Below are 22259 nucleotides of genomic sequence, written 5' to 3'. Positions count from 1 at the left end.
TCTGAATTCAGCTTGTACGAAAATTGTGCACCTTTCTGATACCTCCTTATCTGGCTCAGCATCAAATGTTGTTTGATAATGCTTCTGTGAAGCACCATGGGACATATTACTATGTTAAAGACACTACATAAGCGCAAGCACTTGCTATATTTACTCACTAAACTATTAGCATAGCCTGTGTGGAATTAATAGAAATGAAAGATAAACTACTATCTATAATTGTTTATGAGCAGTTCATCTTCATGTTTCAATTTAGAACCATAGAATCCCACAGTGCAGAAAGAGGCCATTTGCCCCATCGAGACTGCACCAATTCTCCAAAACAGCAACCTACCCAGGCCCTTTCCTTCACCTTATCCCCGTAACCCTGCACATGGCTAATCTGCCTAACCTATACATCTGTGGACACTGAGTGACAACTTAGCAAGGCCAATCCAGCTAATCTGCAAATCTTTGGACAGTGGGAGGAAACTGGAACATCCAGAGAATCACACGCAGACATGGGGAGAACGTGTAAACTCCACATGGTCACTTCAAGGCTGGAATGGAACTTGAGTCTTGGGCATGGTGAGAAGGTAGTGCTAGCCACTGTGATTAAATAAAATCTATTTACTTGTATTCACTCTGACAAATTGTTCTAACCCATGGTTCTGTGAATAACAATGTCCAATAGTTGTTTAGGGAATAAAGTGATGACAGCATTAAATTGGCAAAACATGATGTATATGTGATTCACCAGAGGTGCTATTTCCAAGTCCCATTGGTAGATCCATGAATGATGGAATCCTGATCCAGTCAATACATCATGATGTCCAACAACTGATGCTAGTAATCAGATTTCCATTAAGTAGAAATCGGTCTTCAGTATTAAACTTAACAGCTTCAATGTAATTTGTGTCTAATTTTCGTGAAACTATGACAGTATTGGAAGTATGTAATGAATCTTCCTGCATTCTGGTCAAACACAAGTTTCAGAAACAGCAGGAGACATTTCCTCATGTCTGGAGGCAGACGGCTTTCTGCAACACACATTTCAACTTTTATGTTCACCTTGATGATGGGATGAGTGATGGAAGCAACTGATCAGCCACCAGCTTGGGCAGAGGAGCAGGGTCCCCTGTTTTCCACACTGAACAGCTATTCCAGGGTGATAACTCAGGGGGCAGGACAGCAAGCCACCACAGCAACTTTGGAAAAGTAGTTACCCAAGAGGGTGGGGAATTGAGCAGGAAGCCATTGGTACCAAGAGATTTAACACTGAGGAGCAGACAGTTATTTTTGTAAACATGATTGCCCAACACTGATTGTCTCCCAGGTGCCATTGTAAAAGGCATAGTAGATGCAGAGTCCCTGGAGCAATTGCAGCAGCTGGAAGCCATGATCTGTCTCATAAACCAACCAAGGGGAAGAACATGACTGGCCTTAAAACAAAAAAAAGAGTCCCAGCAGCTGGATCATAAATGAAGAAACAGGACCTCAAACGGCAATAATCTGTGAAGTGCTCTCAGGGCCACAGACCAGCCAGCACAGCAGGAGTAGGAAGGTAAATGCCTGACTGGCGATATGGTGCCGAACACTTGTGTTTCCTGGGACACAAGGACCAGCTCTGCACTAGGATAAGAATTGCATTGATCTGATACCCTACACTTCAACAAAGCTGGGACCAATAACTGTGTAGGTCAGATAGCTAAGCTGTGGGGAGGGTTAAAGCACATATGGCAGTGGAACTTAAATGCACCTTGTAATGAAAAATAAGCTTAGGTATGAATTAGATCAGACGTGGAAAAATTGTAAAAGGTTAGGCAGGCAAAGATAGTTAAAGGAACCAGACAGGGGCAGGAGGTAGAAGGGCAGAAAATGCGACACAAAGAGGAAGACACACTAATTATATGTTTTAGTAATGAACATAATATCAAAAACCTATTACTAGAGTCAATGATAACAACAGAATATCATGAGAACAGCAGTAGTTGAAACATGGGTGGAAGCTTGGCCAGAATCAGCAATTTAAACATTTAAACATTGGGCAGCATGATGGTACAGTGGTTAGTACTGTTGCTTCACAGCGCCACAGACCCAGCTTTGATTCTGGCCTCGGGTGACTGTGTGGAGTTTGCATGTTCTCCCCATGTCTGTGTGGGTTTCCTCTGGGTGCTCCGGTTTCCTCCCATAGTTCAAAAATGTGCAGGTTAGGTGGATTGGCCATGCTACGTTGCTCCTTAGTTTCTCAATTTATATGTGTTAGGGGGATTAGCGGGGTAAATACCACAAGGTGGATCTGGGTAAGATTCTCTGTTGGAAAATCGCTGCAGACTCATTGGGCTGAAAGAATCCCTACTGAACAGAGGGAGACCAATAATTTGTACATGTAGGAGGGATGGGGAAGGATGAAAGTATGTTAGACAATGGCTGGGATTTTACAGCCCTGCCCACCACTCGGATCTTCTGGTCCCGCGGACAGTCCATGACTGATCTGCTGCACTCTCCACGGCTGGTCCCACCATGGTGGAGCCAAAAATCACATCCAATGCCATAGCCTTGGGATATAGGGAGTTAAAACAAAAGCCCAAACAGAATCCAAATAGCAAGGGATCAGTCACATTACTGGGTGCAGAACAGTGAAAAGAAAATTGAGTGCAACATTTACTGATGAATCAGAGATTTGTAGTTTTTTTTAGTTTAGATTATTTATTAGTGTCACAAGTGTAATTTAATAGAGTTACAATTAAGCAGAGGTTTTCTCCAATATTTTAGGAGTCTTCTCATTTTGTATGTTGCTACTCCAAGTGGAAAAGGAGGATCATCTGATCTAATTCTGTTTAATTAAGAAAAGAAAGTGGGCAACAGTAAATTAGGAGAATATTTGGGAAACAGTGACCATAATATAATTACTTTTGAAAGTAAAGTTTATTTATTAGTCACAAGTAAAGCTTACATTAACACTGTAATGAAGTTACAGTGAAATTCCCCTGGTCGCCACACTCCGATGCCTGTTCAAGTCAATGCACCTAACCAGCACATCTTTCAGACTGTGGGAGGAAACCGGAAACACCCAGAGGAAAGCCAAGCAGACACAGGGAGAATGTGCCGACTCCACAGAGACAGTAACCCAAGCTGGGAATCAAACTCGGGTCCCTGGAACAGTGAGGCAGTAGTGCTAACCACTCTGTCGCCATGCCTTGAGTCTTGTCCTCGACTTTTCTCTTTAAAGTACAAGAATACTGGGATGGGAGGAGTGCATTTTAGTGAGTTTTTTAAAAAAATGTATTAAATGAAAGGAAAAATAAGTAAATATTTCTATAAATTAGCAATGGGAATTACTAAAGCAGGAGACTGAAAGAGTGTAGATCTGGCACATTCCAGCGAGAACAAAAGGATGTGCACTGAATACAGAGATTAAATCAAACTTGAAAGATTAAATATATATCGTGTTTACAAGGCAGAATGTGAGAATAATAGAAAGAAAAATAATATGCTTGCATTTATCTAATGCCTTTCACATCCTTAGGACCTTCCAAAGCAGGTCACAGCTAAGAAGCATTTTGAAGAGTAGTTACTATTATAATGTAGAAAAGCAGCAGCCAATTTACACACAGAAAAGTCCCCCAAGAATAAGGAAATAATTGACTAGATATTATGTTTTACACTGGCTCAGGGATAAATGTTCTGTCAGTTCATGTCCAACTGCAGAGGCACGTCACCTAAAATAATAAGAAATATAGTCTTGCCATGGCTGGTATAAAAGTAAATCAGATACATATTTTTGTATAAATATAGCTACATGAGTCAGATTACATGACACAAGCTATGACCTATCTAGTGAATACAATGAAGGTCACTGGCTAGACTTATTTTGTGCATCTCTGTGTTTCCTGCATTTATAATGAAATATCTCTTTTATTGACTTTTAATCCGTGTAACATCGGTAGGCATGGAAGATATTTCTGCTATTGTCAGTGTTAGATTGTAGTGTGCCTGTGGTGCAATTCATCCTAAATTAAAATGGTCAACTTGAATTTCACAAGTGCCTGATTATGGACACAGAGGGTGTAGAAGCAGGATCCAGACAAAATCTCTACTGCACCAATTCCTGATATGCTTATCTTATTTTCTTGTTTGCAACACGGTCTACGAAAATTCAATGTTTAGTCATACGTTGGATTTCACTCCCATGATAGCCATGCTTACTTTAAAAAGATCGTCTTTAAGGACAGATCTTTCTGAAACCTGATGTGCATTAAACATATTACACATGGATGGGAGGAGAAGAGAAAAAAATAAATTCTTTAATGCCAACAGCTTTTGGAATCTACAGTTCAAAGGATTTGATTAGAACAAACATAGCAGAAAAATCCTAGCAATGCAGGGGCTGCGGGGGAGTTTTATTTGTACTTGGGGTGTGAACATCACTAGCAAGACCAGCATTTTTTTGCCCATTCCTAAGTGCCTTTGACAAGGTGTTGGTGAGCTGCCTTCCTGAACTGCTGCAGTCCATGTGGCAAAGGTGCACCCACTGTTAGATTCTGACTCAGCAACAGTGAAGGGATGGTGATATAGCTGTGCTGAAAAGGACTTTTTAAAGCTTTTTTGTCTTGCACTCATCAGGATATTTCTCAAGGATACAAATCCAAGGGAGAAATTAAATTTTTGTATCAGAACAGAGTGCTGATTGATTGGCTTAGTGTACTGTGATAGAGCTGTGATAGAGCCATGGAGAATGCACCAGTTGATGGTGACTGACTGTTAACTGCTGAGCGTTGTTTGAAATTTAAATCATTGAGCATGACTGACTGGTCAAGGCATCGCCCTGAGGAACGAACCAGCGAATGGCAGTCACCTATTTTGTTTAGGTGAACCTGGCACTTTGAGGTGTCAGATGAGTTACTTGATGTAGAATTCTCAGCCTTTGACCTGTTCTTGAAGCAAATGTATTTATACAGCTGGGGCTGCTAAATTTCTGGCTAATGGTATACCCCTTAGGAAATTAATGTGAGAGTCTCAAATAATGGTATTGCTGTTAGATATCAAAGGGAGATAGCCAGAGATTTTCTGGTCATTCTGGTCATTCTCTGCCACTCACGTGGGATGAATGTTACTGGCCATTTATCAGCCAAGCTCAAATGCTATCCAGACTAGCTGCAGGCAGGTACAGGTTGTTCCACTTTCTGACACGTTGCAAATGGCACCAAGTATTTGCAAACATCAGCGAACATCCCCATTTCTGATGGAGAGAAGTTCATTGGTGAAGCAAAAAAAATGATTAGGTCTGGGTACTACACTGAGGAATTCCTGCAGTGATTTTCTGGGTCTGAATTCCAACAATCACATCTATCTACCTTTCTGTTAGACGTGACTCCAACCAATAGAGAGTTTTTTCGATTTCCACTGACTTCCAACTTTGCTAGGATGCCATGATGTCACACTTGGTCAAAAGTGGTCTCAACGTCAAGTGTGGCCAATCTCATCCCACCAGATTAAGAGGGACATGCATCATTAACATTAATAAATTCTCATGCCTGAAAAGCAGGAGGTTACGTTTGTAGTGTCTTTTCTCTCCAAATTTGTGCATTAAAACCTATTTATTTGTGACTATAATGGAAACACATGAAAGAGACTACTATTGAGAACACAACCCAAAACTAGGTAATCGAAACATTTCAATACTACATTGCTGCCTTTTGTTTTGTGGAAGAGGTGGGGAAGGAAGGTGGAAATGACTGCACGGTGGCCTGATGCCAGTTGTTAACTGGATTTTAAATTTGCCACGTATTTCTTTGCTTTATCGGCCAGTTTGTGATAAAAGTTGTTTACGGTCTGCTTCATGTGCATACTTTACAATTAACACCGCTCATACCTTTTATCAGGTAGAAATATCGTGACACTGGCTGGAATTTTCTGGTTGCTGTCACTAGCAGGATCTCCCAGTCCAGCCAACAGTGAACCCCTGCCATGGGTTTCACGGCAGCAGAGGTGCATAAAACAGGAAATCCTGTTGTCTGCCACCAGCCAATGGAGGACCATCTCCACGGTCATGAAACACACCGCAAGGGGTATGGAAAATCCTGCTGTCTTTTCTGAAAGTACGCAATAATAAGCTTTATCATGCATGGAATGTTAAAACAGTGGGCATCTAAATCACAATTTTAAAACGTGATGTGGTTTACTTTACAGTGTGATGCTAAACTTCAGCAAAAGAATTGGCAATCACAAGATGGCTGTTGTACAAAATGGAAGAATGTCATACTGGTGTGGTAGGAGCTGATCTCCTGAGGTTGGAGCAAAGAAAGGAGAACTCTAATTTGACTGCATACACTGCGCTAAAACTGTCTCAATGTGCTCGAAGGTGATGCAGTAAATGGCTCCCTTCCCAGTGATGACAAATCATCTTGATCAACAGAAAAACTGAAAAAAAAGTCAAGGCAAATTAAATTGCAGCTAATCTGCTTGATTACAAACTGAATGCCAATAAATATATTTTGCAACTGGAAACAGCAGACAATGTAGAAAAAGCTACTGCCTCTTACCCATCAATAATTCCATTATCTAATTTAATTTTACCATATAAAATTACAAATACCAAATGGACATTTATGAAACCCAAGTGTAGCTAGCAATCAGGTCTAAGTGCAGTTAAGAACCTAGTCTACCAAGGGCAAGCCTAAGTACAAGTCACATTGAATACAAAGAAAATAAATGCCTTTAAAGATGACCTTGAAATCTACCTGGCCTTAAAAAGACTCCATGAATTGTATTTTAGAACCAAATTCATTGCTTCACTTCAGCTACCAACAAAGACATAAAAGCTTACTGACAAGGAGAAACAAAAGTAAGGAACATAGGTCAACTGCATCCATATGAGCTAAGTTATCGCTCTGGATACTTTCCTTCAGCGAGCAGTCCTTGGCTGTTTACAGCACTGAGAGCTGAAGTTTGGCATTCTGCCTTTCTGATGCAAGACACTGCTTACTGGAAATGTAAAGCCAATCAGGAGTTTAACTGCAATAAAGGTCAACAGAAAGGTTTCACTCTTATTAGATCTGCACACTGGCTACAAGCCGAGTAATTCTAGTGATCCCTTTTAGAACCATTTACTTTGGACAGTTTTAACATTTCATACCTGGGGAGGGAGCGGGTGTTTACACATAAGGCCATGTTTTAATGAGGTCATGCCTTTCAGAGAGACCTTGTAGCATGTGGAGAAAGTTAGCAATTTTTATTGTATTTTTGTGACAAGTATCATTTCTGAGTATTCAGAGTTCCTTAGCTCTCTTTTGCTTTTGCTTAAAACAGTAACATAAGAAGTTAAAGAGAGGCAGATCAATCAAAAGATCCTCTGGGATTGGCATGCACTAAATACAAATGGAAAACAAAGACTTTAAACTCAAAATAGAACAAAAATAAAACCTATGCACTTGAACACAAAACAGATTTCTTGACTCCTATCTCAAGCTGAATGATGTTCTTTTGCTCTGTGTGAACAACAAAGCAGAAGTGATAGAACAGAGGTTCAGCAAGCAGAGATCATTTACAAAGTACAGTATCCGGATCCCCAGTGCTGGCCAGGGATCAGTCTCAGTCTTAACTAACGTTCCATGCAGCTTCTGAGGAAAGGACATTTGGTCAGCTTTAGCTAGGTAATAAAGAAGGCAACAGCTTGAATGACCTTCACTATGTCTCATAGCTCACGGCACTCAGCTCTTTTTGAGGAGCTGTCTTCGAAGCAGAAGCCGTCTCAATTATTTCTGCAAAATGGCAGAGATCCTGATGTTATTTCAGTCTGCTCATTTACACCAAGGGAACATCTCACGATCCTGGAAGAACATGGTGATAACTGCACATTTAAATCACAACTCTCATTTCTGCTCATGGACTTCCATCATTATTGACCACATACAATAGTGAAATAGCTCTTTCCTTCCAGAACACGAGCCCACTCAAAGGGAAGAAGCTGCAGGATACCGATACATCAAAATCCTTAGTGATGCAAAGAATGGCATAAAGAGGACATTTCTATTGTTGGCATTATATTGCTCCAGTTAAAAGACAAATCAACTGGATATTTCTATAAAACAAGCTACTGATATTTATCCTATACAAAAGTGCATACATTATTCAAATCAAACACTGGTTTGTGCCAGTGAAGCAGTTAAGAAATAGAACCGTAGGCACAGGAGCAAGCATGTTATCTCTTTGAACCTGTTCCATCATTCAATGAAGTCATGAATGACCCGCAATCTAACTCCGTACAGACACCTTTGGCCCATATCCCTTAATAGCTTTGGTTAATAAAAGTCTACTGATCTCAGATTTAAAATCAATAACTAATCGAGCAATGAGGTCCAAGTTTCTTTCTCCCTTGGGATGTGGTGGTGTTTCCTACTTTCACTCCTGAATTTGATTCCAATTTTTACACTATGTCCCCTGATCCTAGAACTCCCCCATATCTGTGGAAAGGGTGGCTATCTATCCAACTCATTCTACTTAATACCTTGAAAACTTCAATCAAAGCACTCCTTAACTGTCTACATTCCAGGGGCTACAACCTTAGCTTGTGTAATCTGTCTTCTTAATTTAACCCCTGAAGACCAGATATCTTTGTAATATAGATAAATGACTTGGAAGAGGGTGTACGTGATGTGATCAGCAAGTCTGTGGATGACACCAAGATGGCAGGATTGACGGATACTAAGAAAGATTGTCAGGTGACACAGCAGGATATAGATAGGTTGGTATATTGGGCAGATAGATGGCAGATGGAATTTAATCCTGACAAATGCGAGGTGATGCATTTTGGAAGGAATAATGCAGGGAGGAGTTACATGATAAAAGGTAGACTGATGAAGAGTATAGAAATACAGAGGGACCTGGGAGTGCAGGTGCACAAGTCTCTGAAGGTGTCAACACAGGTAGAGAAGGTTGTGAAGAAAGCTTACCGAATGCTAGCCTTTATAGGAAGGGGTATAGAGTATAAGAGCTGTCGTCTAATGCTTCAGTTGTACAGAACGTTGGTTAGACTGCATTTGGAGTACTGCGTCCAGTTCTGGTCATCTTACTACCGGAAGGATGTGGAGACCCTGGAGAGAGTGCAGAGGAAGTTTACCAGGGTGCTGCCTGGTATGGAAGGACTAAGTTACGAGGAAAGATTGGAAAAACTGGGGCTCTTCTCCTTAGAAAGACGGAGATTAAGGGAGGATCTGATAGAGGTGTATAAAATAATGAAGGGAATAGAGTCAACAGTGGCAGGCTTTTCCCTAGGTTGGGGACAACTATTTACGAGAGGTCACGATCTAAGGGTGAGGGGCAAGAAGTATAATTTGGATACTAGAGGAAGGTTTTTCACGCGGAGGGTCATGGGGTATGGAATGCGCTACCAAGTAAGGTGGTGGAGGCAGGCACATTGGACTTGTTTAAGGTTTACTTAGATAGACACGAGTGAAACAGGGATGGAGGGTTATAGAAGACGGTATTAAAAAGGATCAGAGCCTCGGGACGACACTGGAAATGTAATATTACGTCAATGTTTTGTCTCTTTTAATCCACAGGTGTCGGTCCACCTTGTTGTCAAACGTAGGGCATGCACACGATGGGTCGTGCGTGGGCTGCTCTTGGAGGTTTCGAGAGTGGCCTAGTACTTCGTGTCGTTGTGTGTGCTTAATCCTGGACCAGCAGGCGGGCACCACAACAGTTCAGTGACTATCACTGCTGGCTGTGAAGATACACGGATTTGGGCCTGTGTCTGTGGGAGTTTGCGCATTCTCCCTGTGGTTGCGTGGGTTTCCTCCGGGTGCTCCGGTTTCCTCCCACACCCCAAAGATGTGCTCTTAGGCTGATTGGTGTACCAAATTGACCCTACACTATTCTCCCCTGAATCTGGCTACATTAGGGGTACCATTCACATACACACGGGGCAGGGTAGGTGTAGGAAAATGCTTTGTTGAAATGGCGGTGCGGGCTCATTGGGCCGAAGGGCCTGTTTCCCATGCTGGTTTGTTCTTTGTTTTTGTTATCATTCTGGTAAATCTGTGCTAAACTTTCCTCCTAGGATATATCTTTTCCAAAGTGTGGAGTCAAGATTGTTCACAACACCCCAGGTGTGGTCTAACCAGGGCTCAGCAGAGGTGTGGGATTACTTCTAGCCCTTTGTATTCTAGTCCTCTAGGTATAGAGACCAATACTCCACTCACTATTTTAATTATTTTCTGTATGCGCTCATTACATTTGAATGATCTACACACTCAGACCCAAGACTCTTTGGACTATTATTGCTTCTAGTTTTTCATCACTAACTTGTTTTGTCTTTTTTAGATCCTAAGTGAATGCCTTCACATTTACCTACATTGAAATCCATTTGTAGTTTTGCCCATTTACCTAATCCATCAATATCTTTGTAACGTCACCCTTCCATTACATTTTTAAAATGATGTCTATCTTTGTCTCATCAGTAAACTTGGCTTTCTAACCTACTGTTAATAGTTGATATTAAGTAGTAAATAGTTGATGATCCATCCTTGTGGAAAATTGCTAGTCAAACCCTGCAAATTGAAATTACCAGCCCATTATCCACACTTTGTCTCCTGTCACTTATCAATTTTCTAACCAGTTTAATAATTTATCTTTAATTCCATGAGCTTCAATTTTAGCAAATAATGTCTTATGAGGAATGTTCTTAAATGCTTTCTGGCAGTCCATATAAACAACATCCACAAATATTCTTTGGCTCACTACTTTAGTCATCCCTTAAGAAAAAAAATCAATATTTATCAGGCATGACCTACTCTTTACAAATCCATTGGTGCTCTTTCAAATTAGTTAAAATTGTTCAAGGGTGTTCACTCAGTCCATTCTTAGTTTGGGGTTGCAGTGCAGTAATTTCCAGACAACAGGTGTTAGGCTAATTGGTTTAGAATTCTCTGGTTTCTCGCTCTCAACTTTTATGAATTTGTAGGGTGTCGTGCACAAATTTTCAAATTAAAGGAATGGGATTCTTGAATCAAAAAACTTTGGCAGATTATAGTTGGATTATCTGCAATGTTCTTACCTATTTCTTTTAAATCCCTGGGATGAAAACCAACTGGTCTTAGGGATTTCGCATTCTTCAGTACCATTGTGTTCTACATCTTTGGACATCAAGGGCAATTTAGCATGGCCAATCCACATAATCTACAAATCTTTGGACTGTGGGAGGAAACTGGAGCACCCAGAGAAAATGCATGCAGTCATCTGAGGCTGGAATCAAATCCAGGTCCCTGGTGCTGTGAGGTAGCACTCCTACCCACTCACCTCTTCATCCACTGTAAATACTGAAACAAAACATGTCCGTCATTTCCTTGTTTTCACTGGCAATATTACTGTGACCAATTTAAAGAGCCTAACTTGCTCTTGGATATCCTTTTTTCCTATACAATTGTCAATTTTTGTTGTTCTTTGCATTACCCTCATTCAAAAGGGTGTCATTTTTTAAAAATTGTATGCACTTTTTCTTTTAATTTTATGTTGTCTGTTATCACTTTTGTTGACCATGGCTGCTTTGTTTTTCTTTGGCAAGCTCTTTAGCAGTATGGACTGACAGTATATCATGTTAATTTTTTTAAAAACATTGTCTGTATCTACTTACTTATTAAGATATTTCCCCAGTTTACTCTCGATAATCTTTGCCTCAATGCACTGAAACCAACTGACATTTTTTTCTACTGTTCATGAGAAATATTTTCTATTAAAAATCACTCAGATTGCTATACTGCATTTACTGTGCAAGCACAAACAAGAACAGTTAAATTGTTCCAAGATATTAAATTATAAATTAGCCTTTGAATGGCAGGCTCAAGGGGCTGAATGTCGTATTCTTATTTCAATGCTCCTACAATTTGGGACAGAATGTCATGAAAGCCAGCGACAGTCAAAAACCATGATAATTTGATTATAGCTTAGAGCTAAATTGTGCACAAATAATATGGACTGAAGACCAATTTATTTTAGTCAAATATTATAGCTCTACTGATTTTCATTCAGTTAACCATTAATCATTCCACTTTGGCGAAAATTCAATGAGTGCAAAATCCACATATACTTCTGTATAACCTCATTATTAGCATATGTATTTTATAGATTTCTGGTGGCAGTAGTCACTCAATGCATGAAATCTGTTCACTTACTGGATTTTGCCTTGCTCACTTTGAAGAGAAGATTGCAGAGAACTGGGGCAACAATGGAAGAACTGACATCCACACAAAAGTAAAATATCACAGATGTTGGAAATCTGGAAGAACATTATGTTGGAAATACTCAGCAGTATGGAAGCATCTTCAGAAAGAGAGTTAACGTCTGAGGCAATGACCTATCATCAAAATTGAGCATACATACACATTTGAGATTGCTTGGAACAGTTGCAAGCAGAAAGCAGCAGTTGTGAATTTCTTCCAACAAATCATCCCCAATTTTCGAAGTCCAGTTATACATAAACTGCTTCACTCCTCCTTCAGATGAGTGAAGAGAATTCTTCACTCACCTGAAGGAGCGACACTCCGAAAGCTTGTGTTACCAAATAAACCTGTTGGACTTTAACCTGGTGTTGTGAGACATCTTACTGTGCTAATCAATCACTGGCAGAGATCTTTTTGCTGCTGACATCACATTGCCTATGGTAGTGCAGAGAAGGACCTCCATGACACTTAGGGTGCTAGTGTTTGCAGGTATACATTAAAGCAATGAAATTAAGAGTGGGAGCTTAAGATCGCAACCCACAAAAACAAAATAGTTTGATGGTAAAATGTTAAAGTAACAAAAAAGTCGTAGGCTCATGAAAGGTGCTTCTGCATGGTCAAGCTAGGCCAGAATGGAAGACAATGTTAAAACAGACAATGTAAATTGATTTTAACCCCTCCAGCATAACTTGACAAATTCTGTATTCTTTTATCTTGCTCGTGACCCAAAAGCTCTGATCACACGCCACTGATGTAACACAGGATTAATGTTATGAACTGATATTACCAGACCTATTGTACTTGCTCCAAGTGTCTCACTTGATTCTTAATGTTCCAAATGACAGCAAATCAAACAGCTCCTCAATTCACTTTATATTACAGTTAGGATTTCACCAACTTTTCTCGTCGCCAATTTCAAAGCATCTTTTTTGTTATCGTAACAGATTTTTTTTTGAAGGCAACAAACTTGTGGCTTTCATCATCTGCATACCCCATCATAATTAAAGGCACAGAATGCACATCTTATAATATGGAGGTCAACGGACAATGTTGCAGAATACACATAGGAGGTATAACTTCAAATACGTTTTGGACGCTGACTTGGTATGAATGTGTGGTCTTGTGGCTTGGTATGAACAAGTTCAAGATGGGAATTTTATCGCAAAGGTTTGTTCATGAGTGAGCATTATGGTGCACACATTCTCTCAAAGTCTTGTTCAAACATGAAAAATGCAATGCTCTGCTGCTCCTTGTAATGTAACCTTATTCACTCTTATTCAGCTCCAGATTCATCTGACTTAGCTCAGAGCTCATTCAAAATGAATCCAATTTACATAGTTCACAATGAAATGGCCAGTTATTTTCCTAGTCAGTATTGCACAATATGTGGAGAAGGTATCTGAAAGTATGTTTCAATTAATGCAACCACAAAAAAACCAATTCCAACATTAACATAATTGTTACTTAGTACCGTTAAAATGCAATAAAAGATTGCTGTTAGGATAACATTTGCTTTTCAAAAAACCAACTTCTACAGTTCACTTGAAGAATATTAAATATATTACAATATTACAAATATTACAAAGTTTATGCATGATCTTCAATAGACAAAAGTCAACAGATAATTAAGTGTAACCTTTAAGATCTGAATTGTTGCAGTCTGTTTTACAGTACTGAATTTTGGTTATCAACTGTTTAGTCAGAATTCTCTAATGCTGTTGTCGATAAAAATCTGAGAAACTGTAATCTGATTCACAGCCAGCGGCTAAGTATCATATAACTTATTACTCAGGAAATATCACTGAACAATACACATGACCTACTGCTGCTTTCTGTTATTAAGATTACCTGAACCAATACCCATGTCTGCTGGGAATCAGGAACACCAAGCGCCTGGTAAAGCTGTAATCTGTTGATCAATTTTGTTCCATAAATAAAAAGCTAATAATATTTCCATTGAAACATGCCTCCAGCTAATTTTCTGCAGCTCACATCCCTTGTAAACATCACTCTTTCCATATAGCACCACACCTGATTACACAAAGCTTCCATTTTGTCACCTTCAGCCGACTGGCCCACAACATTTACGTTTTGCAGGTCATAAATGTCATGTAGCTTAACAGGCATGCAAAGGTTAAAAAAAAGTCTCTTATTAAAAAGGTCTTGCCAAAATACAAAAACGGGGAGCCATGATTTTCACAGCAAACTATTAAAAGCTGAGATTTAACATGGTGAATAAACAACGCAGAAATTATTTTGATAATAAAAGAGCAACCTGGTCAAAATTAAGTTTGTCTAATGCAACACAAGAAATGAAGATATGATATTAATGTTAGTGTAAGTTCTCCTGAGGATTTTTTGGGTCAACATACAGCCACATAGTGCATGGAGGCCATGCAGATAAGCTACTCAACTCTCTGTTGAGTTTGCAGATGTTACCCAGGAGTGGCAGTCAGGGTATTACATTTGGTCTCAATGCCCGTGACCCATTAAAGGAGGAAAGAAAAATCAACCAGTATTTCCACTTACGATTCAGTGAGTCCTCAACTGTCCCTTATACAACAAGCTCTTCAGTCCAGGACGTTTTGATAAATATAAATAATAAACTATTCCTCTCCATCCTTCCTAGTCTATCCTCAGTCATTGACACGATTTATCCCACCAATCTCTTCCAAATGTCTCCTCAGCTAGATGGGACTATACTTGCTTTGTGCCTCATTTCATTCTTATGTACCAGTTATGGCCAGAGCTTCACCTGCAATGACTTCTCTTCCTGCTCCTACACCATTACCTCTGGTGTTCCAAAAGGATCTACCTTTGCCAGTCCCTATTTCTCACAACATGCTGCCCCTCAACAACACTGTCCAAAGTAGTGCCAGCTTCCATATGTTCCATGGCATCATCATGTCCACTTTTTCTATAAGGTCAGTTTGTTTCACTGACATCCAGTTCTGCAGGAGCACAAAGATCTTCAAATTAAATATTGGCAAGATCATAACCGTTGTCTTCAGTCCCTGCCACAAATTCGTGTTTCCTAACCACACTCTATCCCTCTCCTTGGAAACTGTTTGAGGCTAAACAAGACTGTTTGCAGCCTTGATCTCATATTTATCCCAAGATGACCTTCTGCCTATTTTCACTTACAGTGGATCACCCAACTCCACCCCTTCTCAACTCATCTGCTGAAGCCCTAATTCATGCCTTTGTGCCTCCAGACTTCTCTGTCCAAAGAGCTCAAGTCATTCAAAGCTTTGCTGCTTATCTCCTAACTCATACCAAGTTACATCCACCTATCACCCACTGTGTTCAATGAATCCACGTTGGACCTTAGTCAATCAATACATTCATTTTAAAATTCTCACTCATATTTTCAAATAACCCCATAGCCTACATCCTCCCCATCTCTATTCTCCTTGAGCCCACAATACTCTGAGATATTGATGCTCCTCTAATCCCTCTAGATGCTCCAGCATCACTGAATTTACTCACTCCAACATGAGCTGCCATGCATCAAGCTACCAAGGCCCTAGTCTCTGGAACTCCTGCTCACTCTGTGCCACATTTTGGTCAATAACATTTCTGTGAAGTGTCTTGGGAGATTAAAAGACTATATAAATACAAGTTGTTGATAATAAATAGGTCAACTACAATATGCAATTGCCTGAAATTAAAATGTGGAAAAATAAATTGTGCTCAAACCCAATCTGTTGTCTTATAATAGAAGGCCCGAGAGGGAACAAGCAAAGTTGATTGAAACATGAACAGACTCCAGAAATAATGGAAGGATACCTTTACCATGGATCCAAACTATCTTACACTAAGCATCTGCTGGGAATGTGTTGTGTATAAAGTAATTCTAAAATGCAAGTCAATATTTAGCTTCCAGCTAAATTTATAAACTGTTCACAGCAATCAATCCAACTCTATGAGCTGAATATTATGAAAAAGTGTGAATATAGATAAGGATAATGTGAACAGTTAAAACTATCACACTCTGTAAAATACCATTTCTGTAATTATAATACAATGACATTTAACTAGAGATGTTGTGGCCATAGATTTTGTGATAATTGCATATGTGAAAATTGGAGGTTAGAATGAAACCCAGAGTCATGGGCATGTTTCTGTCCTTTATGGAGGTCTGAGATTAATTTGAAAAAGTCATTCTCAGACTGCATAGAACCTCTCAACCTCATTCCTGACAGCTGTATTAAAACCAACTAAACTCACATTATGGGAACAAAAACAGACAGATGTGCTGGTGCTGCAATTAAAATAAAGATGACTCTTTGCAAATGTGGACTGCTGCCTGCTCGTTTTACAATGATAACAGCACACAATATAAAAACACCAACCAACGAAATTCCCATTAATAAGCAGAATGAAGAATATGAAATCTGACCTGTTAATTCAACTGTTACTGGCACGTATTGGATTTGCCTCAAACAGTTAAACAGTTTAATAGACTAATAATCCAAATTACAATTATCATAGAGTAATGGCTGGTTGACCCATTGAATTGGCTTTATTTCACAGCAAGATGGTCATGATTGGCTTTGTAAAAACAATTACGTGGCATTACCAGTGGAACAACTTCTTTGCACAAACAAATACAATTTTTATAAGCAGCATGGCAGGCGTAAGATTTCTCAACTGCATTTTGGGATCGAGGCTGTCCCTTTCAATTTGTGTGGCTGGAACAATGAGTTCTGCAAATATTGTATTGGAACATACTGACTGCATTGTGCACTGTACTTTGTACAGATAAATCTGATTTGCATAGAACATTCTAATTTAAATATACCACTCAATTAACTATTAATGCACTTCGAAACCTGCAGCAACCTGTTTATGACTCATAAGCAAAAGCAAAGCATTCTTTCCTTACAAAAGCCTGTAGCATGTAATGGAAGTTATACATGGATTGAAGCATTTCCAGACACTGGTGCAGATTAACAGAAAAAAAATTGAAATCAATGTTCAGTTAAGGTGTTAATTAGTTTAAGTAAAGGCAATAGTTTGTGTTAAAAAAAACACATTTGGGTTACTGCTGGAACAATCAAATTATTTTTTATAACCAGAATAAATTATCAACATATTCTTTGCAATGGAATGCTTGAAAATGCAATTCTCTACTTCAACATACATAATTGCATATCTGCATCGCTGACATGTTGGGCAAGGTCCATGAGAACACCAAAGTCCACCAGAGATGCAACATTATCAGTCTAATTCACTACAATTTATACATGCTGCACCTACTCAGTTTTTGTGAACAGTTTTATATTAAACAAGAAAAAGAATATTCTTGCTGTATGCTTCCAGTTTCTCCCTTGGATTGTTCGACCATAGCTAAATATTGGGAAGTGAGAGGACTATATCGCGTCACATTTAGCATGCCCACTTTTAAGATTGTACCATGTTGGTTCCATTGTGCTGGCAGCACATGTACATACACAAGGGAGGGTGTAAGCAAGTTACCCCTTTTGTTTGGACATACTTATATAGAATTTTATCTGCATAAATTACAGATCTAATTAATTTGTACCAAACGAGGTTATTGTTCATCAGTTTTTTAAAAAACCAGGGTCCAACCATATTTTATCCAATGGCCCTACTTTTTTTTTTGTAGTTTTTAATAATGCAGTTTAGGCAAAAAAAGGCCATAACAGCAATAAGGAAGCACAATTAGTAGTTTCAAACATTAATGCAAGTTAAGCTGTTTATGACAAAATTTAGAAATTACATGATATAAATTCCATCTGTCGTGAGAATGAATTAATGAATAATTGGCCAAGCTCACGAGAACAGAAGCAAAATTGCACCGCTACACAAGATGGAGGCTATTGAATTTTTATTTAGTTTATATATTCATGCATCGATCACATCAAATATCGAGGTAACAGAAACAGACAGCTATTAGGCATTGAAATCGATGGCTTTTCTTGTCAACATTAGAGTAAGAATTGGGAGTATAGTGATCACAAGTTAACAAGATAACAAGATTTACCTGTCCTGGGCACAAAACGGACTTGCATGTTTATCAACATATTAATCTCCTGTGGCACTGCTCATGGATACATGTAAAGGTAACTTCAGCGTATCACATACATTATGCTACTGAAGTAATCGGAATACATCTCTTGTGTTTACATGCACTTCATGTAACCTTTTCCCATTAAGGACTGGCTGTGTACATATTTATAATATGAACTGCTGTAATTAAACCCTCCTACCAGTGGCAGTGCTGCATGTGTAAGTTGGAATTCATCTCCAAAATAAAAAGATGGAACCCATGAATTTAAAATGGAGGCTGAGTAGCAAGGACACTTGTGACTTCACACATTTAATCTAAGATATATAATATCTCATAATATTAAGATACATAAGATTCCATTGGTCAAATGCACTACATTAACTTTTCTAATTACATGATATGTAGAAGAAAATGCAACTGATCCTTCCCCTCTCAATTCTATTAATGAATTTATATTTTCAAGGGATTTTATTTCCAAGTTAAGAAAAACAAAACAAGAAATACTGGTCACAACCCAGCTGCAGCCAAGGAGACCAAGTTGAAAATTCATGTGATTGCTATTGCGTATTGGAAAAGGTCTGAACTTGTGTATTATTTCTGTTTCCTCAGTATGACATATGAGCTCATTGGCAATACAATTGAGCTTGGTCCAATATTAATTGCATATGAGATAGTCAACAATCCTTCTCAATGATTACAGAGGTGGCACTGAAATATATCAACCAGGAATCATCAAATCCCTACAGTAGAGAAGTCTGTACCAACCATAATCCCACCCAGACCCTATTCCCTTAACCCCGCACATTTACCCTGCGAATCCCCCTGACACTAGGGTCAATTTAGCATGGCCCAATCAACTTAATCTGCACATCTTTGGACTGTGGGAGGAAACCGGAGCACCCGGAGGAAACCCACGAGACATGGGGAGAATGTGCAAATTCCATACAGTCAGTCACCCAAGGCCGGAATTGAACCTGGGTCCTTGGCACTGAGGCAGTAGTACTAACCAATGTGCCACCGTGACGCCCACAGAATAAGCCACATTCACCTGTTGAGTAGCAATCGTGCGAGTGGGGGCGGAACCAAGGTTACAATCAATATGATTATTCCAAGGCGGGCCGGCAGACGGATTGGAGGGGGTGTGTGTGTGTGTGTGTGTGTGTGTGGTGGTGGTGGGGGGCACATGGGAAAGAGGCAAGGTTGCAAGACTGGTCAAAACAGAGTCAAGGTCTGCTACACTAACCCAAATGGCCAGACCTTAATGAGAACTTTTGCGAGTCAGGATTCATAATGGCAACTGCAGCTCTCCCAAAAAGTTATCAAAAAACATCTCTGTTCACACTTCATGGATGTCAATACTCCAAAGGACAAATGAGATACTAGTCTCCATATCTCCTGAAAGCAACGGTAAAGCTCTCTTTCCAATGCCCAGTTCACTTTTCATACTTTTCATGTTAAACACTCCACAAAATGAACAAATTTCAAGCCTTATGTTTACGTAACTTCCTCTTCTGTCTTAGCATCAGAATTATTTATTTTACCAAAATATTGGATAAAGCAAGTTTAGTCACTCAATGTGAGCATTGTAGCACTCACCTCCCCCAATAAAAATACAGCAAGGATATAGCTCTTACATTCCTTAGAGCAATTGCCAGGGAAGAACAGGGCTTGGGAGTGTACGAGGAAAGGAGAATGACCTGATCAGGAGGGAAAATAGCTTTCTGCTTCTGTGCACATTTAGTCAGCTTAGTAGCGAAGAGAAACCACTGTTCCTCGTCCCAGAGGGCAAGTAATCCTACAGCAATCTTGTTCGCTTTCTAGCTGGTTGTTGTACAGATGCAGTGCCAGAGGCCCCGCAGCACATTGTCTCCAGTATTTGTTAGGTAACTGTTTTCGATAATGAGACAGAGAGAGACGGCAAGTGATAGAGAGATTTAAAATATATTTATATTGGGAGAAGGGAAAACAATCATGGGGAAGATATTCAATTGATACTGCTGTTAGAGCTGAGGTATTAAGCCCAAAGTAACAGTAGTTCATGAGCATGGTAAGATTCATCAGCTCAGAGCCAGGTTACCAGAGCAGTGTTCAAATTGACTACAAGCAGTCGACACTCTGAATATGCTCACAGAGAAGGGATAGCGACATGAGGCGTACTGACGTTATATATTATTGACCACAAAACAAAATAGGGCGACACTGTGGCACAGTGGTTAGCACTGTTGCCTCACAGCATGAGGGGCCAGGGTTCGATCCCTGGCTTGGGTCACTATCTGTGCGGAGTCGGCACATTATTCTCCCCGTGTCTGTGTGGGTTTCCTCCCATGGTCTGAAAGATGCGCTGGTTAAGTGCACTGGCCGTGCTAAATTATCCCTCGGTGTAACCGAACAGATGCTGGAGTGTGGCAACTAGGGGATTTTCACAGTACCTTCATTGCCGTGTTAACATAAGCCTACTTGTGACAAATAGATAATGAACTTTAAAAAATACCCTTGATGTTGGGAATCCAAAACAAAGATGGAAACTGCTGCAAAAATATAGGTCAGGCAGCATGGGCTCGAGAGAAACAGAGCCAATGTTTCCGGTCGGTTCTGATAAAAGATCACTGATCTAAAATGTTAACTCTTCTTTCTCTTTCCAGTAATGCTGCATGACTGGCTGAGTATTTCCAGAATTTTCTGCTTTTATTTCCTCTATTACTTAATCTGCTTGCCCGCGGATAATTATGTGAAGGAAGTAACAAATGTGTTTGCAAGATACAGCAACCTTTGAAAGTAGGACTTCAAAAATCACCTTGATTACCTTTTCACTCACAGACTGTTACTCTGATTTATTATTGTCACATGTATTAGTATACAGTGAAAACTATTTCTTGTGCGCTACACAGACAAAGCATACCGTTAATAGCAAAGGAAAAGACTGCAGAACAGCTGATAGTCATAGCTGAAAACTTTAAACAAAGGCAATGGATGGATAAATTCTTGAAAATAAACAGCTTGCACCTTTCATACAGGTGAGTGATTTCTGATGCAGGGTAATGAAGAAGCAAGCTATAAGATGGCACAAACATTCAGAAGCAGAGGATATGTGAGAAATCTACAGGTGACAGAATAGGCAGAAAGGAAAAGGGACAAAGAATAACTTGGGGAAATAAAAGTTTAAGGAATGTTTATATACACGTTGCCATCCTTTTGAAGATGAGTCACACTGGTGTTTTCACGACTAGGGGAAACCAGTGACCTACTTGCTCTCTGTAAGGCTAGGAAGGGCAGGTTATGAAATTTTGGATCAAGAAGGATCAGTAAAGGATTATAGTGCAGTTTTTAAAATTGTTTAAACCAGCCCAATGTTTTCACATATAAAGAACTTACTGGTGAACAGGTTTATTCTGTTCTTCACAAAGAATTACTCCATGACCAGGAGCATTAGTCATCAAACGCAAAAGAGTCAGCGGATCATTAAAAAGTTATTCTATGCCTTAAATCTTATGGTAACCTTTGCCTTCACCCGGAGACACTTTTTACATATGGGTAAAGCGTAAATGGTCAAATTAACAAAATAAATGGTTGATTTTTTAAAAAATGTGGCCATGGGGAGCTAAATGACATAAACAGCTGAGACACTTAAGTTATGCACACACAAAAACTGCAAATCAGTGGTTACCCATCGTGTTGGAAATAAAAACATTTACACAGTTCAGAACATAACAAGGGAGAGATGTTCAGAAGTGGGTTTGTTTTATCTCACGCACAATGGGAACAGAGAGGTGACAGAAGACCAAAACTGTTTATGCATGTTACCCACCGGGAAACTTTCTACAGGCATAATTGCCTTAAAACAAACTACCACTTGTTTGCTGCCTGATTTACTTCACTCTATAAACAAGTAGTGTGGACCTTTAACCCTCCCCCCACACCCCCGCCCCCCCTCAACATCTCATTCAAAGCCACCACAAGCTGTGAATGATTAGCTGGTTGGCTTGTCAGAAGTTAAGATAGTGTATCTGACACGGAGCCCTTAG

General features: G+C 39.6%; 1 protein-coding gene across 7 annotated transcripts in view; it reads right to left on the bottom strand.

Annotated features, from left to right (window-relative positions):
* The window catches only part of rerea (arginine-glutamic acid dipeptide (RE) repeats a), a 529737-nt gene that overhangs the window by 79750 nt on the left and 427728 nt on the right, over nucleotides 1–22259 (bottom strand). The window lies entirely within an intron of this gene.

The sequence above is a fragment of the Carcharhinus amblyrhynchos genome, chromosome 30 (genome assembly GCF_965287045.1).
Source record: "Carcharhinus amblyrhynchos chromosome 30, sCarAmb.v2.hapA, whole genome shotgun sequence".
Classification (NCBI taxonomy): domain Eukaryota; kingdom Metazoa; phylum Chordata; class Chondrichthyes; order Carcharhiniformes; family Carcharhinidae; genus Carcharhinus; species Carcharhinus amblyrhynchos.
Note: the sequence above shows the minus strand (reverse complement) of the source record. Positions and strands in the feature narration are given on the sequence as shown.